At 39.1% G+C, this 23,213-nt stretch overlaps 2 non-coding genes across 2 annotated transcripts; both read right to left on the reverse strand.

Moving 5' to 3' along the window:
* Nucleotides 1-440: 440 nt before the first annotated feature.
* Nucleotides 441-522, reverse strand: trnas-cga (transfer RNA serine (anticodon CGA)). Its single transcript has one exon. It is a non-coding gene; the product is annotated as a tRNA-Ser (tRNA).
* Nucleotides 523-16,143: 15,621 nt separating this feature from the next.
* Nucleotides 16,144-16,225, reverse strand: trnas-cga (transfer RNA serine (anticodon CGA)). The gene has a single exon. It is a non-coding gene; the product is annotated as a tRNA-Ser (tRNA).
* Between the last annotated feature and the right edge of the window lie 6,988 nt (nt 16,226-23,213).

The raw sequence follows: 23,213 nt of genomic DNA on the forward strand, positions 1-23,213 counted from the left end.
TCACTGAGCTAAGATGACTGTCCAATAGTTGAAGAGTTTTTACATGCCCTTGACATCACGGAGGTAAGAAGGATGTGCTTTCTCCACTACATGAAACAAGACACTGCTATGTGGCAGGTAGATCGTTCAGGAAAGGGTCTGGGAGTGCAAGCTCTCCACACTGGTGGCATGATGTCTCTGCAGAAATCACTTCAAATAAGCAACTAAATTCTCTATTCTGCAACAGAGCACATTGGAGCTTGACACCAACACATTAATCCCTGGGTCATCACAACTTATCGACAAAGCAGCTATTTCTGCTTCAATTCCTAGGACTCCTACAGTTTCACTGGCACAAAGTTGCAAATGGAATGGCAAGCATGTGCAAAAGGAGAACTACATGACACTGTGAATTTATTCTTCCAGCAAAGCCATCAGGAGAAAAACATCTGATTCCATCACGCTGCAAGCAGGAGTCGAACCAGCGCAGGGAACCCCCATTGGATTTCGAGTCCAACGCCTTAACCTCTCGGCCATCGCAGCTGTTACATGCTTTGGGCACTTTGGGGTTAAGTCTTAGGACTTCTTCAAGCTCAATTATGAGTACCCATATATCATTGATTCAGGACTGAAAATGGCCTGAGATGCAAATTCAAAGACAGTAATCTCCCGAATGGTCTACTCACTATTTTAGCAAACTAATGTCAATTCCAGGTGAACAGGTGCCCAAAAGCTTGTCAGAGTATTAGACTGATCCGCTACTTAAAACACTACCGTGGCCTCCAAGGTTTCCCACGTGAAGACGTGGGACGGCTCAAGGTGGCTAAGCATTTTTGCATGAACACTCTTTTTGTTTTTAAAAAATCACACCTAGCTGATGAAGGTGTCATGTAAACCATTCACTGGAATGTACATGTGAGCAGAAATGTAAGTCAACAAAGTTGAAACTTGCACATTGGAAATAGAGTAGTGCAGGACATCGCTTGACCTAAGTTCAATGTTGACTAGACAGTGCAGCTCAGTACATTAATTTGCAATAGAATAATCAGACATATTGCAAACAGAGTCAAAGCCAAATTTGATAAAAGTGCTGCATATGACATAACTCATAGTTTAGACCATTCTCGTGTTTATCACACAGGGATAGCCAAAATGCTTTGAATATTTTGCATTTTTACAAGAATTCAAAAAGAAATACAAATCATAAGCCAGCACACCGACATTGTTAAAAGAGGAAAATGAAGACTGGGTCAACATCACCAGAATTTGTTTAAAAAACTTTCTGTTGTAGGTGCACTGATCCAAAATACTTCAAAACCTGTGGGATGCGTACATCTCAGTCAGTTTCTTTTAACACACGTGCATCTGTCCTTGTTAGTATAGTAAATAGTATCTCCGCCTCTCAGGCAGAAATTCTTGGGTTGATTCCCCGACAGGGAGTCTTCCTATTCTTAGTGCACTGCAGACAAACTGGTGACTTGGCACCCTTTGTAGGAATGATAACATCGAATCCTACACCCACAGTTGCTCTTGATTTTTCTACATAGATGAATCAAGACACTAGCACATTGTGGATCAATAATTTGATAAAGCACCTGGGAGAGAATTTGGTGCCCAGTGGCGACATTATCTCTAAACAGACATGACAAAACATGCATACCATCAAGGCCAAGACTGAAGAGCATAAAAAGATTTTGTCAATTTCATAAACTACATCAAATGTTTTGCTGGTGTCAAATATTGTAACGACATTAAACATGGTGACTTGACAATTACGTGAAGGGTAGTGCTTGGTAACTGTCCATCTTGACTTTGGATTGTACATTTTCACTCTTGACTTGTCTCGGGACTACAGTGTCAAGTCTTGAGATGTATTTGTTACATTTACAATTTACATTTAAGGCATTTAGCAGACACTTTTATCCAGTGTGACTTACAAAAGGGTTTTATCATTTACTCATAGAATACACCCTAGCCATTACAGTAGGTTAGAGTCCAATATCCCAATGATCTAGAATACTGTAGAAATAAAAGGATCACTGCTGTTACCTAGAAGTACAAAATGCATAAGGACTAAAGTTTGTTAGACAACATCAGTGTAATAAATAATACCCTACAATAAGTGTTAATTTAGTTATTCAATATAGGAGCAGGGTCATTTGTCAGATTCCATGAATAGATGGGTCTTTAGTCTGTGTTTGAAGACTGCAAGGAACTCTGCTGTCAGGACAGCAAGTGGAAGTTCATTTCACCATCTGTGAGTCTCAATGCTTGTCTTCCATGAGACTTGGAGCATGGAATTTCAAGCCGAGCCATACTTGAGGTTCAAGGCCCTTGAGGTATGAATTGGGCTTTGACCACTGACTCAATATATCAAGGGCCTGGCCCATTTTTGGCTTTGTAGGGGAGCATCAAGATTTTAAATCTGATGTGTGCAGCTACTGGAAGCAAACGAAGGGAGCGCAGCAGCAGGGTAACACGTGTGAACTTTGGAAGATTGAAGACGAGTCATGCTGCTGCTACTACTGCTGTTACTTGCAAGTACATCATCTTGTTAGTGACTTGTGGTGGGTGGGCACTGGAGTGAACAGTGTAATAGCTAAAGTGTTATAGTTATAGTTAAAGAGAAAATATGGTGCTGTCCCTGGAATGCTGGTACACGACATGGAAGAGAAGTTTTTACATGCCCTTGACATCACGCAGGTAAGAAGGATGTGCTTTCTCCACTACATGAAACAAGACACTGCTATGTGGCAGGTAGATCGTTCAGGAAAGGGTCTGGGAGTGCAAGCTTTCCCCACTGGAGAATTGGTGCTGTATACCAAGTTCAATTGTCATCTTGGAGAACAGGTGTAACATAAAGTTCATGCCTTGGTCAGATTGTATAACTTTGGGCAATCCAAAGGTAGTGCAGAATTTAATAACAGCTCTTCGATTTTAGGGATCGAAGGGGAATAGCCTCAGGGTACATGGTGGCAGCACACATTATAGTCAATAGGTAGCAATGACCAGAACGGGTCTTTGGCAAAGGGCCCACACAATCAACCAACACCTTTTCAAAGGGCTCACCAACTGCTGGAATGGGGCACAGAGGAACAGACGGAATGACCTGATTTGGTTTTCACTGCATGTAAGGCATGAACGGCAGTGTCCAACATCACTTCTAATCGATGGCCAAAAGAAATGTTGTAGAATTTGTTGTTTTGTCTTTTTTCTGATACCTAGGTGTCCAGACAGGGGATGGTCATGTGCTAGTGATAATATGTGTATTTGGTATGATGCTGGAACAACTACCTGGGCTACAGAGTTCCACTCCTCATCTGAGTCAGATTGACTCCATATCCTGAATACAACACCACCTCAAATGAAATACATGCGCCAATAACCTATCGGTTTGTTTTGTCACGATTCTTATTTTCTAGTACACATCCATAGGTCAAATATATTTATCAGTTACTAAAATTTAATCTGTGTATTGGAATACTTTTAAAATATACATCAGTAAGGTAATGTACATGAACCCATGTTTTCTGATTGTTTTTGGATAACAGAAAAATGGTTTGTCACGTGCATCCTTGACTCAGTCTATCTGTTACAGAAACAAATTTTTTAGACAATTCTAATAGCCATTATTGTGGAAAAACCTCGTCAGCCAGGATGATTTTGCATGTAGCTGTTTAATACAATCATATAGTGTAGTTGTTTGTTTGATTATAAAGGATGATCTCATAATAATCTTATCTACATATTCTTATACATTTACATAGTAGCATTCACTCATATACTCAAATTCCATATGCTACATAGAAAAAGTCCACCTCATCCATTTTAGTTTTTACCTGATCAATAATCCAAAAAAACATATAAATAACAGCACCCTCTAGCGATGAACCTCAATTATTTTAAGATAAATATAAAGTATAGCTAGGATAAGTCAGCGCTATCTTGCAGCTAGAACAAAATATTCTCAGATTAGTTTATGCGTCATGGAACGTGGCTGAATTAAAAATGAAACACAATTAAGTCAAATTAAATTGACCCACCTGCAACAAGTTCAGCAACCACATTTAATTTCACTGAATGGTCAGCTAGCCAGCCTATACAAAACAGGTTATTGTTAGAAATTCTGCATGTGTGATTCACTTAGCTTTACATCTCAGATTGCTTATAATGATATACTAATGTATCCACATTAGAAATAATTGGTGAAATCCACCACAAAAGATGAGACTCAACATAATAAATAATGAGACAAACCTTGGGATATGACGTGGATATGAACCTACCCAAAGCAGCTATGTCTCGCTCTGCTCTATATAAGGGGCTGGAGACTTTCTGACCAGCAGGTTGCGCTGAACCCATTTTGCAGGCATTTCACAACTTTATCATTTTCAACACTGTGACATTGTTTTAGGTAATCTGTGTTCTACATATTCAAAAGAAGCACACTAGGAAGTAAGAATGGCTTCTTCTTTGGTGAAAATCTCCTTGTTAAAGAACCTTTTTTTTTCTACTGCATTGTTGTATGTTTAAATTTGGTTAACATTTGTTCAGGGTTGCATGATTTGTAATTTTTTTTACTGTTTGGAATGCCCAAGGTTTATAATATTACAAGTGGGACTATTCTCTACAAACCTATGCGATATCAGATCAAAGTTATTGGAATGTGTGATTTTGTGCTGTTTGTTATCTATGTCAATGTTTACAGTAGCGATTTTCTTTGTTCAATCCTTTTTTAGGTGGTATAACTGGAAGCATCTAACGACTGCGGTGACCCAAAGAGCTATTTAAAGGGCTGGTGCGCAGGCTCCATCAGTGATTTTTAATCATTGCTGCACATACATTGTCGGTTTTCTAAAAAGTTAATTTTGCCATGTCATTGCCAATGTGTTTTTCACAGGCTAAGAACGTCAGTGAGCTCTCTCTGACCAAGGTCTAGTTTATAGCCAGCGAGTTTGGTGGAGTTATGTTAAAGGGTTGGCATGCAGGCTTCCTGAGTGGTTTTTAAAAAGTGTGTTTTGCTGAATCATTGGCAACACATGGAATGCTCCATCTGGTCACGGCCAATATTATAGCCAGCAAGATTGTTGTTGCGACCTGAAAGTATTAGTGTGCAAGATTTAGGATTTTTTTTTTCACAGGCTATTTAAAATATGCTGTCAATGCAGTGGCTATGCTGTATCGTTCACATTAGATTAGACTTGCAACTAGACTTTGTAGGGTGGAAGAACTACGGGACCAGAACTGGGTTGTGCTTCCGTACCCATTACCGACACATTTTTTAGTACCATTTGTGTGAAGTAGTAAAGTCAGCTGTGGTGGAACAACAAATATACTGTGGTCAAATATACTGGTGGTCAAATATACTGAAAATGGGATGAAAATCCCAATTCAAATATATGTCATTTGGTGTGTCAAATATACATCAATGGGGATGAAAATCCCACTTCAAGTATGTTTCAGTGGTGTATCAAATATATTGCAAATGGGATGGAAATCCCACTTCAAGTATGTTTCAGTGGTGTGTCAAAATACCAATTCAAATATGTCATTTAGTGTATCAAATATACTGCAAATTGGATGAAAATCCCAATTCAGGTATATGTCATTGAGTGTGTCAAATATACTGCAAATGGCATGAAAATCCCAATGCAAGTATGTCATTTAGTGTGTCAAATATATTGCAAATGGGATGAAAATCCCACTTCAAGTATGTTTCAGTGGTGTGTCAAATATATTGCAAATGGAATGAAAATCTCACTTCAAGTATGTTTCAGTGGTGTGTCAAATATGAAAATCCCAATTCAAATTTATGTAATTTAGTTTGTCAAATATACTGCAAATATATCTCGGGCACTGACGTTTCCTTCTATTTTCCACACTATATGAACTTCAGCAACCACATTTAATTTCACTGAGGGGTCAGCAAACAAGCCCACAGCAAGTATGTCTCGCTCTGCCATGCACCTCCCAGTAAATGTTACAACTTCTTCCATAATAAAATATAATTAAAAGAAAGCTGTGGTCATAAAAATGAACAGCACCCTCTAGCGATGAACCTCAATTATTTCAAGATAACTAAAGCATAGGTAGGTTAAAGCACCGTTAGCTTGCAGCTAGAACAAAAAATTCTTAGTGAGGTAGAACAACAAAAGCCTGAGACCTTTAGTGACACTGTTTGAAGCACATGGCCACAACACTGACATCACTCCATGTGACATCACACCATGACACACACTGGCTTTCATCAATATATTGATTTCTATTGGCCATTGCAGTGCCATTGTCTTTGAGTGAAAGCAATTCTCACGGAGGTGTGAAGGGGAGGGGAACTTTAATATTACTTCACAAGCGTTTTCAGTGGCAAACATCATGATTGGCAGCTGTTTCAACAAATAGTGAACACTTAGACTACTGTCAACCAGCTTCCGCATTGTAAGCAGACAAAGTGTTGCGCATGCGTTTGACGCTGTTTGGCAAAACGCATTCAGCCGTAAGAATGATTTGATCGCCAAGTTTATGTGGAGTTGTCTGGGTGCTTCTAGCATGGACTAGCTACAATGTTTGCATCGCAAATCACTGGGTGTTTCCATTCACTGCTGGAAAAAAATCGTAATCCTTCTACAAAATGTAAGTATAAATGAGAAAGATTATTATTTCTTTACAGTATTACAGCATTTACAGTATTACAGTATTTTCCCATAATAACAATGATGCTATGAAGCTATAATTGTTGTGGAACTTACTAAAGTAACTTACTGTGATGTTTTAGCCTAAATAAACATGCAAACTCAGTGTATAGTGACTGATGACTTTGTGTGCATTTGGAGAGGTTTTTGGACACTGTGGAGATGTCTAGGACACCTAGTGGAAAATAGTGGAAAAGTGTTGAATTTATTTATTTACCCAAGTGAATCAGGAAATGTAGAGCATGACTGAAAATTAATCTCCAGCATCAAAAGACACATTATACACCCCAAGAATCAAAGGCGTTTTTTTGTTGTTTTGTTTTTTTACATTTTTGTTTTGTATTAGAAGAGCTCAAATGCAACCTAAATGATGGAAAAATAAGCTTGTATAATTTCAGATAACTAATGTTAAAGTGAACAAGTGCAAATCGTTCACAAATGAGCTTAGACCTGGATGTACATAGACAGATTATTAATTAATTACAAAAAGTTGTATTTGTCTTTATTTTACTGTTTTATTTTTGTTTAAAGCTATTTTGATGACTGAATCATTTTTGAAGGAACTTTGCCTTTGTGATGGTTTTTGCTGAGTATATACACTTTTTTGCCAGGTGATCAAAATTAACTATAAAATATTTATATATAAATTTCAGTGGAATGGAAGAATATCATTATTTAAGATTAATAATTAATGGTGGAATGTTTTAGAAAATATTAAGAATTAGAAATCCTCTAGGTGACACACAAGTCACACTTTGCCCATTTACTGTGCATATAGCCAGTGGTTATTTTTAACATCCAGTGAAGAGGATGAACACTAGAATACAAATCTTAATGGTGAGGTCAAATCCCAGCTCAGCATTGTGTTGATCATGTGGGGCGTGTGGAGCGCATGGGGCGTGTGGGGTGAGGTGGGGTGGGGCCTGTCATAAATGCTTTTGACCTGTTTCAGTCTAATAGCCCTGAAGGGCAAAGATCTGCATAATCCATCTCAGTTGGGGAGTCTGAAAATTACATGGTTCATAAACTTTTTTTTTAATATCATAAAGTTTGATCCCTCTACTTTTTTTCAGTTTTTCTGTTTTCTATTGTACACTCAGTATTAGCAGGTTTTATAATTTTAATATCCAGTGCTTTATCCTTATGTTTTTACTGTTTTATAACTTGACTGTGTACTTTTTTGTTCTATGATTATAATTAATATTATTACTATCATCATCATCATCATCATCATCATCATCATCATCATCAGGTTTAGATTAATGACTTTATTGAGGCTTCATGTTATAATCCATGCCACATGATCATAATAATGATCTGAGCATAGTCTTCCTCCTCTTCATCACACTGTCTCAGTGTCTCTTGCTCTGTGTGTGTTGAGAATAAACTGATGTAAGTATCATGCATGAAACCAGAGGAAAGTCCAACCTCTCGTGTGCCACACGGGTTTCTATGGCTGCTGCTCCCAGATGGGACCCCTGTCCATTTTAACCTCAATCCTGGCAGCAGCATTGGGGTGGCCTCCCCTCTCTCACCCCTTGTTGCAAGTTTGCTGCAGCGCAGACATGGTTTGACATCATGACGCTCAAGATTTTTGCAATGCTCAACTGTCAGAAAAACGTCCTCGCATTGCTAAAAAGAAGTGATCATCTTGGAGGCATATCATTCCGATGGATTGGACAATTTGGAACTGATTCCTGATTCCCATCACTTCATGGTTGAAGAAGCTGATTGTGTGTTGGGGAAAACAGATGTTCTTCATAAGTGGCTGTGAATGGACTTGCTTTCACTGTTAACATGTGTTCTTTGTAACATCAAGCCTTCTCAGATTCATTATTGATTTTATTAGTTTTGGGTTTATGGTCTATTACAAAAGTGGTACTTTTTGTATATTGTTCCAATCCAATGCGCCCTCATCTTCTTTTCACAGAGAGCCACAATCGCTGCAGAAATCCTTTTCCCTTACGTTTTGATTTACGTTTTCCTTTGGTTTGCTGCTTCTGCTCTTTCTGGAAGCCTTTCAGCCTCAACATCTCCATCATTCTGCACAGTCTACGCTCCCTCTCCCGGCGCTTTCGTCTTTTCTTCCGTTCCTTTTCCTGTTTAATATGGTGCTTAATTTTCCTTTGCAGCTGTTTTTCCTTTGCTTTTCTCTCTTTCTCTCTTGCATTTTCCTCAGATTTCTTAGTCCTTATCAGGACATTCCATAGATTTTTCCACCACTTCCTTTCATAGGCTCCTTCACATGTCTGCTGAACTTTTTCATCCTCTTCTTCCTCCATAATCACTGTCACTCCTTCATCCTCCTCCATAATTACTGTCAGCCCTGTTCTGCAATACGGGACGTGTGTACTAGACACAAACTTTTTGTGCTGCCTCCGGGCAACAGCAATGGGGCGCTTGGGGGTTTCCGTGGCTGCAGGTCGCAGGGGGCAATTAAGAGCAGCCCTGCCTGGCTTTTGGAGGATGGATGGGGGAGTCCTGGTGGGATGCAGCGTTGTAACCACTCTAGGGAAGTTGAACCTGATTCTTTCCCACTGCGGAAAAAGTGCATAATATTTAGCATTCTTATTACACACATGCGCAAAAACACTAACACACAGAAAAGCAATCTGACACGACCAACACCACATTGCTCGTCGAGTTGTGAAGTTGTGCTGTAGGCATAAGACATCTCCTTATTTCTGTCTAAAATCACCCTCTGTCTATAGTATGACATTGACTGTATGTGACTGCAGTGGAACTGAAGGTTTCATTTTGGTGTTCCTACTTTCTCCAGTTGAGCTTTCAGGGACTTCAGTTCATCTTTGAGCTCCACATTCTCCAAGTTCTTTTTAATTGTTCCTTTTCTTGTCTGATGGATTCCTTCATACTCTTCTTCCATCAGAATTATTGCCTCCAATTCATCCACTCTCATCTTAACGTGGGAAATCCAGTCTCTCTGAAGGAATGAAAACAACAAGACACTGCCTTATGAGTGGACATATCTTAGCCACAGCAAACAATGAGCCCCTCCTATTATAATAACACTTTCTAACATGTATTCAGACATTGATTCAAATTACTTCATTCTGTTTACCATGGCATTAAGCATGGGACGGTTTGAGAATGCCAACTCCAGACAGAAAAACAGAAAACATATAGTAGAGATTATGCATAAAATGACTACTGTATGAAAATAGCTTATGACACATTTACTCACAACTGCAAAATCAGCTGCTGCATCACTCTCCTCATTCAGTGTGCGGGCTCTGCCTGTCTTGGCAGTCGTATACTTCACCTCTGGCAGCAGCGATCTATCATGCAAGCTTTCCTTACTAGATGCAAACTTTGTATGCCGACTCCGGGCAACGTCAGAGCTGCGATTGGAGGTTTCTGTGCCCACAGGTAGCAGGAGGCAGTTAGGCTCATTAAGCGCAGCCTTGCCAGGCTTTTGGAGGATGGATGAGGGAGTCCCGGTGCACTGTAGTTGTGGAAACACTGTGGCGAAACTGGACTTGACTCTTTCCCACTATGAAAAAAGTGCATAATATTTAGCATTCTTTTTACATACATGCATAAACACACATACACCAAGATGCACAGAACAGCAATTTTACAGCATCAACAACACATTGTTCTTCGAAATGTATAGGAGCTACAATTACTCAGGAACTGCACAATAGTTTCCACTAGGTGTCATAAAAACCTCTCCTTTTCAGACCGACAAAAAGTCGTCACACAATATACATCGAGTGTGCGACTTTTTTCTTAAAATGTCACAACAATGTTTGACAACTTACTAAAAGAAATTATTAGCTTCAATAAAGCTTCATTATTAAAGGCTAAATAACATTATCTCCATTGCCATTAGGCTAAAAAGCTATCCTGGGGAAAATACTGCAATAAGCTTAAAAAATATTATGCTTAAAGCACAAACGTTCATTTATACTTACGATTTTAACAGCACTTACGAATTTTTCTAGCAGTGAAAGGATACCACCAATGATTTGCAATGCAAACATAGTAGTCCATGCCAGAAGACACTGAACCATCACTATCAGCATGCAACTCATAACTGCATCAAAACTCCACATAAACTTCAGTTCAAATAAAACCTGTGGAACAAGGGAAACCACAAAGGTCATTTTCAGATAATGGGGCACAGCATTGGAAATCCCTGTGTTGTGCACTGTTCATTTGCTGCTCATTATTATTCCCAGCCTCTGTTCGTAGTCCAAGCCTCATGTTTTCTATTGCCAGTATTAGTTAAGTGTTCTTGTCATTGCTTGTGTTATTGTTTTAGCCTCCTTCCACTTTGTCTTCATCTGTGTTGTTTACTTTTGTTCAGCATGTACTCTCAGCCTCTTTGTATCATGTATTCTATGGCATTGGGCTGGTGTAGTGATTATGATTCTGCATCAGCCCTTAATAAATCTTGCGCTTCTCCACGTGTGCGTTCACCTTCCAACCGTTCATCGTTACACAGATAAAAAGGAATTTAAGGCTTTATTGAACAAAGTAAAGACTGGATTAAACAATACAAACCACTACAGGTGAAAAGGCGGGAACCATAATATCAGGCATAGGTTGAAAGAAGAAAACAAGCCATAAAGTGTAAACAAGGTTCAGACACGCTCGCTGTGCAGAAAGAGACTTCGCAACTGGAACACAGACCAGGAGGTTTTATACACGAGCGTTAATGAAGGTACCAAGTAGCAGGTGTAGTTAGATCTGCACTGGCATGTCCATCCGGAGTGGAGGGGGTGACATGGTGCATGACAGACTTAAGAAATGTGGCCGTAAAACCTTCCGTGAACCTTTCAGTCCGACTTGATTTCTTTTCAGTAAACGCTCGTGCACAAGGACGTGACTTTGAGAGCCAGCTGAATTGAATGGATGCCCGGTCCTCATGCTCGTCCCCAGGGCTGGTGCACCAACTGGGATTAACTGCCAAACTGGCAGAAACTGAGACCATTTTTCATAGAGAGGTTTAAGCCTGTTGCACCAAGACCAGTAGCGATGCATGCGTTCGTTTAAAACTTGGAACGTATGACCATTGCTAAGCAACCTGCACTATTACTAATTGCATACAAATTATATTGTTCATATAAACCATGCTGAGCTCTAAACAAAGCTGCTTAACAACAGTTACGTGACTAATGTGCTCCTGAGTCTCTGAATCAGGCCTCACGCTGCTTTATTCTAGCTGAACATGTAAAGCTGATATGATGTCGCCATCACGCGCACTTGCTGTTGGAGAGTTTAACTCTGCTCCCACAGAAAAGGGAGCTGTGAAATCTCACCTTACACCTGCTCCCACATAGGCCAACATTTATGCCGCTCTTAGGAGAAACTCAGGTTGTGATCGGTGCTAAAATCTCACATCAGCAGTGTGCGAATCGGAAAGTTCGCGTACGATCACAAGAGTCGCGTGGTTTGTTTTTAGCACGTGGACGTGTCGGTTTTTGGCTTGTAATCTCGAGCTCACCGGGTGAACGGCTTATCCATAATTAAGTCAACAACAACACAGCCTACTCGAAACGACTTCAAATAAGCTTGACTCTTTGGCGTTTATTTATGCATGTGGTACATCTACCTGGATCGCTAATGACAGTCTGGCTAATTTCTGCTAGCTGGAGAGAGTTAGAATTAGACAATGACCAAGTTTATCCAGGCGTGGTCTTTTCCCTCTTCTACAATCTGATTTTTAGCGCTTGGACTCTTTCACAAAATGTCTTTTAGTCCGAGGCCAAGACATTTCCAAGCAGTCTGTCTTCATTTATGTGTACTCACCTTTGGGAAAGTTCCTGCCTCAGATCAGACACGCTCCAAACTGCATGAACGCTTCACAACTTCTTTAATGACCATCTTGCAAAATGACCCCTATTTATAGATTTATATTCATAGATTTTTATTTAGTTTTATTACACACATAGTGACTTCATAGGGCTAGACTGTGATGTCATAATACCACGTGACAGTGAAGGCACTTATATGTAGAACTGAACGAAATACTCAGAGGCACAGTTAGTTAATTTCACATACATGTTTTATGAAAAATATTTCACAAATTTTAGAATACAAATGAATTTCAGGGCTTTATAGTTATTATAGTGAATTAGCCTCACCAGGCCTGCCATGCTAAGCTAATAGCCTGTGATTGAGTCATAAGCACTGAACATCAGGACACTGAGTTGGGCTTCATTCTTTCTCACTGAGACTTCATGTATAGGCAGCGCTGTACTGCCCTGTTCTCTTCCTTTTCCCCCAAATTCTTTATAAGGGTTCTTTTACTTGTCTGTTGGACTCCTTCATCCTCTTATTCTTCCATAATTACTGCCTGCAATCTATATATAATAGGCTGTAATAAGCAATAACAGATTTTTCTCCAACTTCTTCATAATGGATCTTTCACTTGTCGACACCCTGTGACACACACTGGCTTTCATCACTGTTACTGTATGATGATATAAACACTGTACATATGGTCAATGTCACACTTTAGGCATCGGCACACACACACAGACAGACACATGGCCACACGCACACACACGCGCACACACACGCGCACACACACGCGCACACACACACGCGCACACACACACACACAGACAGCCACACACACGCACAAGCCCTTTACTTTAATATCCTGTATGCAGGCATGTTACCTTCTATTCCACCAAGCACAGAAGTAACATCGTATTCACAACATGACAAATATAAGTGTTTTGGAAATTCAGCATAATATTTATCCCTCACTTTCTTTCTTTGAAAGGTTGACTGGAAGATATACAGATGTACAAGTAGCTGGCGGGATTACTGTCACACTGGTACAAACATCAAAGTTTGTTTTGGGTTGCCAGATCTTCCAAAACTCTTATCTATTCTAGTTCCTATTATAAAGTTTGTGTTCCCAAAATGATTCCTCATACCTGCCCTTGTGCAGACCTTGGTAGCCCTGCTTGTCAGTGGGTTCAGTAAGACTTTTATAAATGGTTCCTTGCTACTAGAAGCAATCTCAGCCAGACTAACAGGCATGGAATTCATGCAGTGTTGCAGTTTGCTTCCATGACAGCAGGAATAATGCTCCTATTTACGACAAGCAAGTTGCCAAGAATGCCTTAAGATCTTTTTCCAATTTTGACCACATTTGTCCAAGTTTGGAGTTGGAATGGATGGAGCTTGAGGGCTGTTTCCAGCTGTGTCAGACTCCACTGCACTTACTCGTCATCCATCATCCAATAGACTCCCACATCTAATCCTGCTTTTTCTCTTTCGGGTATCTTTCTGAGTCTCTTAAGTTCACTCTCTCATTCACTCAACAAAATATCACCCATCAACTCTCGGTTTCTGTTTCCATTCTTCTTCATCTTTCATTCTCCCTCTCTGTCCCTCTCCCTTCATTTGTCTCCCCATTTTCTCTCTTCCCTTTCTTTCTCTCTCTCTCTCTCTCTCTCTCTCTCTCTCTCTCTCTCTCTCTCTCTCTCTCTCTCTCTCTCTCTCTCTCTCTCTCCCTCTCCCTCTCCCTCTCTCTGTGTCTCTCTTGCTCAGGGTGTTCTGGGATTGAGAGGTTGTTCTGGACACTTGAGGACTTTTTATGAGAACACACACACACACATTCAGTTCAATTCAATTGTGCCAAAGCTTTTGTGAAGAAATTACTGCTAACAATGATAGTAAGTACAACAATAATATAACTACAACAACTCCTATTACCAATAAACAATAATAATAATTATAATAATATAGGGGGTAAATATAGGCAATGGTGTGGTAATTTGGCTGAAATCCAATTTGTCTTTTACTCAGGATATTGTGTTTAGTAAGGAATTTCAGAAATCTAGAATTTAAAATGCTACACTACACATTATCTTCCCTAGGTTACTGTTCACACAGATGCCTCTGTAATTCTTAGTGTCGAATTTATCTCCGGATTTAAAGATTGGTGCTATTAATCCTTGGTTTCAGATTTCAGGGAAAAAACCTCCATTCAGGTTAAACAGTTTTAGAATAGCCAAATGAAATTTAGAGCTTGAAAAGTTTATCATTTTATTTAGTACACTGTCAGGCCCACATGCCTTCTTTGATTTTAGTTTGTTAATTTTCTCCTGAAGTTTCTGCTCAGTAATTGAGAAGTCTAATGGTTTTTGATTAGCCAATTGTAGCACCTCCAGTTTTTGCTTTATAGGATTTTGTTGAAGATTTGCATTTGATTCTACTGTCTGGAAGAGAGTTTGGAAATGGTTTGTCCAAATGTCCCCATTTTGTATTTCCAGTTCTTCCTGATCTCTTTTTTAAGTTTATTCCACTTGTCCAAAATTGACCAATTGCCAAGAAGTACAAAATGCATAAGGTCTATCTTAAACAATGATAAGTTCAATAAACAATAAGTACTAAAGTTTGTTAGACAACATCAGTATAATAAATAATACCCTACAATAAGTGCTAATTTACTTAGTCAATATAGGAGCAGGGTCATTTGTCATATAAATATTCCATGAATAGATGGGTCTTTAGTCTGTGGTTGAAGACTTCAAGGAACTCTGCTGTCAGGACAGCAAGTGGAAGTTCATTTCACCATCTGTAGGCCAGGACAGAAAAGAGTCTCAATGCTCGTCTTCCATGAGACTTGGAGCATGGAATTTCAAGCCGAGCCATACTTGAGGTTTGAAGCACTTGAGGTACGAATCGGGCTTTGACCACTGACTCCCTGTATCAAGGGGCTGGCCCATTTTTGGCTTTGTAGGTGAGCATCAAGATTTTAAATCTGATGTGTGCAGCTACTGGAAGCAAACGAAGGGAGCGCAGCAGCAGGGTAACGTGTGAACTTTGGAAGAATGAAGACGAGTCATGCTGCTGCTACTACTGCTGTTACTTGCAAGTACATCATCTTGTTAGTGACTTTTGGTGGGTGGGCACTGGAGTAAGCAGTGTAATAAATAAAGTGTTATAGTTAAAGAGAAAAGATGGTGCTGTCCCTGGAATGCTGGTACAAGAAAAGCATAGGCAAACACCACTGCAATTTGCATGTGAGAAATAGTCTTCCAGAATTTTCACTGAGCTAAGATGACTGTCCAATAGTTGAAGAGTTTTTACATGCCCTTGACATCACGGAGGTAAGAAGGATGTGCTTTCTCCACTACATGAAACAAGACACTGCTATGTGGCAGGTAGATCGTTCAGGAAAGAGTCTGGGAGTGCAAGCTCTCCACACTGGTGGCATGATGTCTCTGCAGAAATCACTTCAAATAAGCAACTAAATTCTCTATTCTGCAAGAGAGCACATTGGAGCTTGACACCAACACATTAATCCCTGGGTCATCACAACTTATCGACAAAGCAGCTATTTCTGCTTCAATTCCTAGGACTCCTACAGTTTCACTGGCACAAAGTTGCAAATGGAATGGCAAGCATGTGCAAAAGGAGAACTACATGACACTGTGAATTTATTCTTCCAGCAAAGCCATCAGGAGAAAAACATCTGATTCCATCACGCTGCAAGCAGGAGTCGAACCTGCGCAGGGAACCCCCATTGGATTTCGAGTCCAACGCCTTAACCTCTCGGCCATCGCAGCTGTTACATGCTTTGGGCACTTTGGGGTTAAGTCTTAGGACTTCTTCAAGCTCAATTATGAGTACCCATATATCATTGATTCAGGACTGAAAATGGCCTGAGATGCAAATTCAAAGACAGTAATCTCCCGAATGGTCTACTCACTATTTTAGCAAACTAATGTCAATTCCAGGTGAACAGGTGCCCAAAAGCTTGTCAGAGTATTAGACTGATCCGCTACTTAAAACACTACCGTGGCCTCCAAGGTTTCCCACGTGAAGACGTGGGACGGCTCAAGGTGGCTAAGCATTTTTGCATGAACACTCTTTTTGTTTTTAAAAAATCACACCTAGCTGATGAAGGTGTCATGTAAACCATTCACTGGAATGTACATGTGAGCAGAAATGTAAGTCAACAAAGTTGAAACTTGCACATTGGAAATAGAGTAGTGCAGGACATCGCTTGACCTAAGTTCAATGTTGACTAGACAGTGCAGCTCAGTACATTAATTTGCAATAGAATAATCAGACATATTGCAAACAGAGTCAAAGCCAAATTTGATAAAAGTGCTGCATATGACATAACTCATAGTTTAGACCATTCTCGTGTTTATCACACAGGGATAGCCAAAATTCTTTGAATATTTTGCATTTTTACAAGAATTCAAAAAGAAATACAAATCATAAGCCAGCACACCGACACTGTTAAAAGAGGAAAATGAAGACTGGGTCAACATCACCAGAATTTGTTTAAAAAACTTTCTGTTGTAGGTGCACTGATCCAAAATACTTCAAAACCTGTGGGATGCGTACATCTCAGTCAGTTTCTTTTAACACACGTGCATCTGTCCTTGTTAGTATAGTAAATAGTATCTCCGCCTCTCAGGCAGAAATTCTTGGGTTGATTCCCCGACAGGGAGTCTTCCTATTCTTAGTGCACTGCAGACAAACTGGTGACTTGGCACCCTTTGTAGGAATGATAACATCGAATCCTACACCCACAGTTGCTCTTGATTTTTCTACATAGATGAATCAAGACACTAGCACATTGTGGATCAATAATTTGATAAAGCACCTGGGAGAGAATTTGGTGCCCAGTGGCGACATTATCTCTAAGCAGACATGACAAAACATGCATACCATCAAGGCCAAGACTGAAGAGCATAAAAAGATTTTGTCAATTTCATAAACTACATCAAATGCTTTGCTGGTGTCAAATATTGTAACGACATTAAACATGGTGACTTGACAATTACGTGAAGGGTAGTGCTTGGTAACTGTCCATCTTGACTTTGGATTGTACATTTTCACTCTTGACTTGTCTCGGGACTACAGTGTCAAGTCTTGAGATGTATTTGTTACATTTACAATTTACATTTAAGGCATTTAGCAGACACTTTTATCCAGTGTGACTTACAAAAGGGTTTTATCATTTACTCATAGAATACACCCTAGCCATTACAGTAGGTTAGAGTCCAATATCCCAATGATCTAGAATACTGTAGAAATAAAAGGATCACTGCTGTTACCTAGAAGTACAAAATGCATAAGGACTAAAGTTTGTTAGACAACATCAGTGTAATAAATAATACCCTACAATAAGTGTTAATTTAGTTATTCAATATAGGAGCAGGGTCATTTGTCAGATTCCATGAATAGATGGGTCTTTAGTCTGTGTTTGAAGACTGCAAGTTACTCTGCTGTCAGGACAGCAAGTGGAAGTTCATTTCACCATCTGTGAGTCTCAATGCTTGTCTTCCATGAGACTTGGAGCATGGAATTTCAAGCCGAGCCATACTTGAGGTTCAAGGCCCTTGAGGTATGAATCGGGCTTTGACCACTGACTCAATATATCAAGGGCCTGGCCCATTTTTGGCTTTGTAGGGGAGCATCAAGATTTTGAATCTGATGTGTGCAGCTACTGGAAGCAAACGAAGGGAGCGCAGCAGCAGGGTAACACGTGTGAACTTTGGAAGATTGAAGACGAGTCATGCTGCTGCTACTACTGCTGTTACTTGCAAGTACATCATCTTGTTAGTGACTTGTGGTGGGTGGGCACTGGAGTGAACAGTGTAATAGCTAAAGTGTTATAGTTATAGTTAAAGAGAAAATATGGTGCTGTCCCTGGAATGCTGGTACACGACATGGAAGAGAAGTTTTTACATGCCCTTGACATCACGCAGGTAAGAAGGATGTGCTTTCTCCACTACATGAAACAAGACACTGCTATGTGGCAGGTAGATCGTTCAGGAAAGGGTCTGGGAGTGCAAGCTTTCCCCACTGGAGAATTGGTGCTGTATACCAAGTTCAATTGTCATCTTGGAGAACAGGTGTAACATAAAGTTCATGCCTTGGTCAGATTGTATAACTTTGGGCAATCCAAAGGTAGTGCAGAATTTAATAACAGCTCTTCGATTTTAGGGATCGAAGGGGAATAGCCTCAGGGTACATGGTGGCAGCACACATTATAGTCAATAGGTAGCAATGACCAGAACGGGTCTTTGGCAAAGGGCCCACACAATCAACCAACACCTTTTCAAAGGGCTCACCAACTGCTGGAATGGGGCACAGAGGAACAGACGGAATGACCTGATTTGGTTTTCACTGCATGTAAGGCATGAACGGCAGTGTCCAACATCACTTCTAATCGATGGCCAAAAGAAATGTTGTAGAATTTGTTGTTTTGTCTTTTTTCTGATACCTAGGTGTCCAGACAGGGGATGGTCATGTGCTAGTGATAATATGTGTATTTGGTATGATGCTGGAACAACTACCTGGGCTACAGAGTTCCACTCCTCATCAGAGTCAGATTGACTCCATATCCTGAATACAACACCACCTCAAATGAAATACATGCGCCAATAACCTATCGGTTTGTTTTGTCACGATTCTTATTTTCTAGTACACATCCATAGGTCAAATATATTTATCAGTTACTAAAATTTAATCTGTGTATTGGAATACTTTTAAAATATACATCAGTAAGGTAATGTACATGAACCCATGTTTTCTGATTGTTTTTGGATAATAGAAAAATGGCTTGTCACGTCTATCTGTTACAGAAACAAATTTTTTAGACAATTCTAATAGCCATTATTGTGGAAAAACCTCGTCAGCCAGGATGATTTTGCATGTAGCTGTTTAATACAATCATATAGTGTAGTTGTTTGTTTGATTATAAAGGATGATCTCATAATAATCTTATCTACATATTCTTATACATTTACATAGTAGCATTCACTCATATACTCAAATTCCATATGCTACATAGAAAAAGTCCACCTCATCCATTTTAGTTTTTACCTGATCAATAATCCAAAAAAACATATAAATAACAGCACCCTCTAGCGATGAACCTCAATTATTTTAAGATAAATATAAAGTATAGCTAGGATAAGTCAGCGCTATCTTGCAGCTAGAACAAAATATTCTCAGATTAGTTTATGCGTCATGGAACGTGGCTGAATTAAAAATGAAACACAATTAAGTCAAATTAAATTGACCCACCTGCAACAAGTTCAGCAACCACATTTAATTTCACTGAATGGTCAGCTAGCCAGCCTATACAAAACAGGTTATTGTTAGAAATTCTGCATGTGTGATTCACTTAGCTTTACATCTCAGATTGCTTATAATGATATACTAATGTATCCACATTAGAAATAATTGGTGAAATCCACCACAAAAGATGAGACTCAACATAATAAATAATGAGACAAACCTTGGGATATGACGTGGATATGAACCTACCCAAAGCAGCTATGTCTCGCTCTGCTCTATATAAGGGGCTGGAGACTTTCTGACCAGCAGGTTGCGCTGAACCCATTTTGCAGGCATTTCACAACTTTATCATTTTCAACACTGTGACATTGTTTTAGGTAATCTGTGTTCTACATATTCAAAAGAAGCACACTAGGAAGTAAGAATGGCTTCTTCTTTGGTGAAAATCTCCTTGTTAAAGAACCTTTTTTTTTCTAGTGCATTGTTGTATGTTTAAATTTGGTTAACATTTGTTCAGGGTTGCATGATTTGTAATTTTTTTTACTGTTTGGAATGCCCAAGGTTTATAATATTACAAGTGGGACTATTCTCTACAAACCTATGCGATATCAGATCAAAGTTATTGGAATGTGTGATTTTGTGCTGTTTGTTATCTATGTCAATGTTTACAGTAGCGATTTTCTTTGTTCAATCCTTTTTTAGGTGGTATAACTGGAAGCATCTAACGACTGCGGTGACCCAAAGAGCTATTTAAAGGGCTGGTGCGCAGGCTCCATCAGTGATTTTTAATCATTGCTGCACATACATTGTCGGTTTTCTAAAAAGTTAATTTTGCCATGTCATTGCCAATGTGTTTTTCACAGGCTAAGAACGTCAGTGAGCTCTCTCTGACCAAGGTCTAGTTTATAGCCAGCGAGTTTGGTGGAGTTATGTTAAAGGGTTGGCATGCAGGCTTCCTGAGTGGTTTTTAAAAAGTGTGTTTTGCTGAATCATTGGCAACACATGGAATGCTCCATCTGGTCACGGCCAATATTATAGCCAGCAAGATTGTTGTTGCGACCTGAAAGTATTAGTGTGCAAGATTTAGGATTTTTTTTTTCACAGGCTATTTAAAATATGCTGTCAATGCAGTGGCTATGCTGTATCGTTCACATTAGATTAGACTTGCAACTAGACTTTGTAGGGTGGAAGAACTACGGGACCAGAACTGGGTTGTGCTTCCGTACCCATTACCGACACATTTTTTAGTACCATTTGTGTGAAGTAGTAAAGTCAGCTGTGGTGGAACAACAAATATACTGTGGTCAAATATACTGGTGGTCAAATATACTGAAAATGGGATGAAAATCCCAATTCAAATATATGTCATTTGGTGTGTCAAATATACATCAATGGGGATGAAAATCCCACTTCAAGTATGTTTCAGTGGTGTATCAAATATATTGCAAATGGGATGGAAATCCCACTTCAAGTATGTTTCAGTGGTGTGTCAAAATATCAATTCAAATATGTCATTTAGTGTATCAAATATACTGCAAATGGGATGAAAATCCCAATTCAGGTATATGTCATTGAGTGTGTCAAATATACTGCAAATGGCATGAAAATCCCAATGCAAGTATGTCATTTAGTGTATCAAATATACTGCAAATGGGATGAAAATCCCACTTCAAGTATGTTTCAGTGGTGTGTCAAATATATTGCAAATGGAATGAAAATCTCACTTCAAGTATGTTTCAGTGGTGTGTCAAATATGAAAATCCCAATTCAAATTTATGTAATTTAGTTTGTCAAATATACTGCAAATATATCTCGGGCACTGACGTTTCCTTTTATTTTCCACACTATATGAACTTCAGCAACCACATTTAATTTCACTGAGGGGTCAGCAAACAAGCCCACAGCAAGTATGTCTCGCTCTGCCATGCACCTCCCAGTAAATGTTACAACTTCTTCCATAATAAAATATAATTAAAAGAAAGCTGTGGTCATAAAAATGAACAGCACCCTCTAGCGATGAACCTCAATTATTTCAAGATAACTAAAGCATGGGTAGGTTAAAGCACCGTTAGCTTGCAGCTAGAACAAAAAATTCTTAGTGAGGTAGAACAACAAAAGCCTGAGACCTTTAGTGACACTGTTTGAAGCACATGGCCACAACACTGACATCACTCCATGTGACATCACACCATGACACACACTGGCTTTCATCAATATATTGATTTCTATTGGCCATTGCAGTGCCATTGTCTTTGAGTGAAAGCAATTCTCACGGAGGTGTGAAGGGGAGGGGAACTTTAATATTACTTCACAAGCGTTTTCAGTGGCAAACATCATGATTGGCAGCTGTTTCAACAAATAGTGAACACTTAGACTACTTTCAACCAGCTTCCGCATTGTAAGCAGACAAAGTGTTGCGCATGCGTTTGACGCTGTTTGGCAAAACGCATTCAGCCGTAAGAATGATTTGATCGCCAAGTTTATGTGGAGTTGTCTGGGTGCTTCTAGCATGGACTAGCTACAATGTTTGCATCGCAAATCACTGGGTGTTTCCATTCACTGCTGGAAAAAATCGTAATCCTTCTACAAAATGTAAGTATAAATGAGAAAGATTATTATTTCTTTACAGTATTACAGCATTTACAGTATTACAGTATTTTCCCATAATAACAATGATGCTATGAAGCTATAATTGTTGTGGAACTTACTAAAGTAACTTACTGTGATGTTTTAGCCAAAATAAACATGCAAACTCAGTGTATAGTGACTGATGACTTTGTGTGCATTTGGAGAGGTTTTTGGACACTGTGGAGATGTCTAGGACACCTAGTGGAAAATAGTGGAAAAGTGTTGAATTTATTTATTTACCCAAGTGAATCAGGAAATGTAGAGCATGACTGAAAATTAATCTCCAGCATCAAAAGACACATTATACACCCCAAGAATCAAAGGCGTTTTTTTGTTGTTTTGTCTTTTTACATTTTTGTTTTGTATTAGAAGAGCTCAAATGCAACCTAAATGATGGAAAAATAAGCTTGTATAATTTCAGATAACTAATGTTAAAGTGAACAAGTGCAAATCGTTCACAAATGAGCTTAGACCTGGATGTGCATAGACAGATTATTAATTAATTACAAAAAGTTGTATTTGTCTTTATTTTACTGTTTTATTTTTGTTTAAAGCTATTTTGATGACTGAATCATTTTTGAAGGAACTTTGCCTTTGTGATGGTTTTTGCTGAGTATATACACTTTTTTGCCAGGTGATCAAAATTAACTATAAAATATTTATATATAAATTTCAGTGGAATGGAAGAATATCATTATTTAAGATTAATAATTAATGGTGGAATGTTTTAGAAAATATTAAGAATTAGAAATCCTCTAGGTGACACACAAGTCACACTTTGCCCATTTACTGTGCATATAGCCAGTGGTTATTTTTAACATCCAGTGAAGAGGATGAACACTAGAATACAAATCTTAATGGTGAGGTCAAATCCCAGCTCAG

The sequence above is a fragment of the Electrophorus electricus genome, chromosome 15 (assembly GCF_041902795.1).
Source record: "Electrophorus electricus isolate QZ-2024a chromosome 15, ASM4190279v1, whole genome shotgun sequence".
NCBI lineage: Eukaryota > Metazoa > Chordata > Actinopteri > Gymnotiformes > Gymnotidae > Electrophorus > Electrophorus electricus.